This window comes from Diceros bicornis, chromosome 22, assembly GCF_020826845.1.
Source record: "Diceros bicornis minor isolate mBicDic1 chromosome 22, mDicBic1.mat.cur, whole genome shotgun sequence".
Classification (NCBI taxonomy): domain Eukaryota; kingdom Metazoa; phylum Chordata; class Mammalia; order Perissodactyla; family Rhinocerotidae; genus Diceros; species Diceros bicornis.
The window spans coordinates 8,949,938-8,953,532 of record NC_080761.1 but is presented as its reverse complement, the minus strand read 5'-3'; the positions used below and the strand labels follow the sequence as shown (position 1 = coordinate 8,953,532).

The 3,595-nt window shown below is 46.0% G+C and overlaps 1 pseudogene; it reads left to right on the top strand.

Annotated features, from left to right (window-relative positions):
• Positions 1–668: 668 nt before the first annotated feature.
• LOC131419848 (dual specificity protein phosphatase 5-like) lies at positions 669–1,895 on the top strand (annotated as a pseudogene).
• The last annotated feature ends 1,700 nt before the right edge of the window (positions 1,896–3,595 follow it).

Sequence of the window (3,595 nt, the reverse complement as noted above, 5' to 3'; positions counted from 1 at the left end):
TCAACTAGTGGGCTGGCAAGAGGATTGGGGACAGCCCTGCTGAGGAGCTGAGAGCTGAGCAATGAGGAAGAACCAGTCCACGGGCCAGTTCAAGTTCAAGTACAAATGCTCCAAGGCCAGAACATAGTCTGGAGGGCCTGGAAGGTTTGTGAGCAAGGAAGAGAGTAGAACAAGATGAGGCGAGGGCGGGTGTTCTGTCCTGTTCCTCCACTAACAGAGAGCACCGGCGAACAATATCTCAGTATTTCAATCCTCATAAGAGGAAGCTGGGAATAGGAGTTCTTTTCTTCTTTTAGTAATTAAAATTTAGATTAAGTGAATGAATGGAAGTCACCTGGAATGATTAGTTTTGATAAGTTTTGAATCATGCTAATGAATGCTAGCAAAGCCAATGATAAGTAACAAAGTAAACAGAAAAACTTAGAAACTGAGGTTTTCTTGTGTAATTTTACATAGTTTTGTGTATGTGTGATTATGATTGTTTCATTGCATATGTAGGACATAGTGCTTTTCTGCTCTTCAATTGTTTCTAGCACAGGAGATTGAATAAAATTAAATATCCACATTTCCCAGTCAAATAATAGTACAACTTCCAGATGCTCTAGCACCTGGTCTAAGAGCCCTGACACTATCTCAAGCTTCTGCCCAATGTGAAATAACCGGTACAGATGGGTGAGGCTGAAAATGTAAGTGAGCTCAAGATGTGATTTAAACACTTACTTTTAGACTTAGAAAATTTCAAGGCCAATTTACAACATTTGGGGTTCATCTCTAATTCCTTAAATTTAATGTCACTGATAATTGCTTGGCATCTCTATAGTTCTGAGCCATATAGCTGACCTAGTATTGATAGATCTTACCATTTTGTGGATATGTTATGTAAGAGGAAATCCCTACGCCAACAATCTTAACCCCTGTGAATAGCAGCATTTTTGTTGTTGTTGGTAAATAAATCTTTCCTAACTCTGAACTGAAATAATAAAATTTGCATGGAATCTGTGTTTAAGCACACGAGGGGAAATATGTCGGATAATATATAGTTTCAGAGACTTAAAAAATGTAAATTAGGGCTTCTGGGGTGGTGAGTGGCCGGGTCAGCCAGCCACAGCCCCATGGGTCTACTTTCTCAAAAGGGGATATGAGACCTTCTACTCGGAGTCCCCTGAGTGTTGTGTGGATGGAAGACCCATTTCACAAGGGAAGAGTGAAATGAAAAAGCCCTCATTAGCCAGTGCAGGAAACCAGCGCTCGACATCAGCTACAGGCTGGCTTATGAGCAGGGTGGCCCAGTTGCAATCCTTCTAAGCCTCGACTTTGCATGCCCACCATGCATCCAAATGCAAAATCCTCACCAACCTGCACATCATGGTCCTACTGAGTGTCTCTCAGTGGACATGGGAGGCCTGCACAGCCCACCTGCACTACCAATGGATCCCTGCAGAAGACAGCCACACGACTGACATTAGCTCCCACTTTCAAGAAGCAATAGACTTCATTGACTGTGTCAGGGGAAAGGGAGGCAAGGTCCTGGTCCACTGTGAGGCTGGGATCCCCCGATCACCCACCATCTGCATGGCTTACCTCATGAAGACCAAGCAGCTGGCCTAAAGGAGGCTTTGGATTGCCTCAAGCAGAGGAGTGTGATCTCGCTGAACTTTGGCTTCATGGGCCAGCTCCTGCAGTGTGAATCTGACATGCTTCCACGTCCATCCCCAGGCTCCCTCCTGCCAAGGGTGGCAGCTGGCTCTTCATTTATAGCCCACGTGCAGACACTGGGCCCTGACATGCAGGGTTCCTACTGCACATGCCCTACCTCCATGCTGGCACCAGTGCCCACCCACTCCACAGTCTCAGAGCTCAGCAGAAGCCCCAGGGCCGTGGTCACATCCTGCTAAACCTGGGATGGGAGAACCAGCCCAGCCCCACCAGCAACTGGGATTTTTTCAGACTCTGGACATTTCCTACCTGTGCAATACTGAAGACCTCACTCTGTCCCACATCCGGGATAGGGAGTGGTCACCAGGCTTGCAGACGAACTTCAGACTGACCTTGGGGATAGGTTCTCGGGACCAAAGGAAGGTGAAACCATTCTGAGAGCACAGCGTGTGTGACTCCTGTACTTCCAGATGCCCTGCCCTCTCAGGACTGCCCAGTCCTTGCACGTCAAAGTTCTCCTTTTCATTTCAAGTGTAAGGCAATAAATACCTGCAGCGACAGGGGAGAAAGGAGTTGCTAGTCCTTTGGGCAGGAATACCATGAAAGGATGTCCTCCTCAGTGCATCACATGAGGAGGCACATGCTGTTGCTTTGTCCCATTCTTGGTGACCACTTGGTTAAGATGATGTCTTCCAGTTTCCCCAACATAAAGTTTCTGTTATTCTTTGTCTTTGATTAATATCAGTTTTGAGGGAGACACTGAGAGGCTACGTAAGTGTCCTTCTCCTCATCAAATTTTTCCAGCTGCTAGTTTTAGCATCCATTCATGATTCTTGCCATGATGGTCACAAAATAGTGAAGAAAACATATTTGAGTGTTGTCTTTTCCCGAGATTGCAATATTTTTTTCCAGTGGCAGCCTTGTTTAGCTGATCATCCAAAACCACCCACCATTCCCTCATGAACCATGTCCTGTTTTCTCACCCACGAAAAGAGACAAAGAATGTTTCCCACGACAGAATGACCAGCACTGTGGTGCTTAGGAAGCAGTGCCTATGTGTTCAAACCTTTAAATCTCACCAGATTAACTCACCTGATCACATCAGAAGACTGCAGCTGGCACTATCGCTAACCCCTGTTATGGGTAAGAATGGGGAAATTTATACACAGACTCAGCCCAGTATGAAACTGGTTTTTGCAGATCACTCATACAGCAGTCTTTTTCTCTGAACATTGCAAACGGATCATAACAAACTAAAAGAGAAGATTTTTATCTCTGGAAATCTCATTTTCTCAGACTCCAGAATGGGTTTCCTGGAAAGTCTTTGTTCATCTGCAAGTAGTATGTTGCCGTTACCGTAACCCAGGCCAACGTCAACGTATTTCTTCACTCCCTTCGTTAATCTTATGTGACCAGGTGTGGCGGTAACATTCTTCTAGACACTTACTGAGCCCCAGAAGTCAACTCTAGGTGGCCTTTGTGGGCAGCTGCTGGCAGGTTTCCCCTGGAATCTTGAGTGTATGCATTCTTACTACACATGCCAGACACTTCCCAGGCAGCACCTCATTTAACCCTCACAGCAGGCTGGTTGTAAGACAGGTGCAACTATTACCCTCGTTTTGCAGGTAACTACAGATAGTTAGAGAGATTAGTGATAAGTAACTTGCCTGAGGTTCCAGCTAGTTAGTGTTAGTAAGAGGCAAAGCCTGGATTGGAAGCTGGACTGAGTCCAGAGCCTGCATTGTCCACTGCTACACTATACTCATCCAAAACAAACCCATAGATCATTTTAGGCAGGGCCAGGAATGGGCTGAGCTAGGCAAGGTGCCTAGGGAGCAAAATTTAAGAGGCCCTCACTCTGAAGTGCTGACCCTGCACTTGCCTGACACCGAGAGTGAGTGCCTCCTCAAATTTGCACCCTAGACTCTTTGCTTACTTC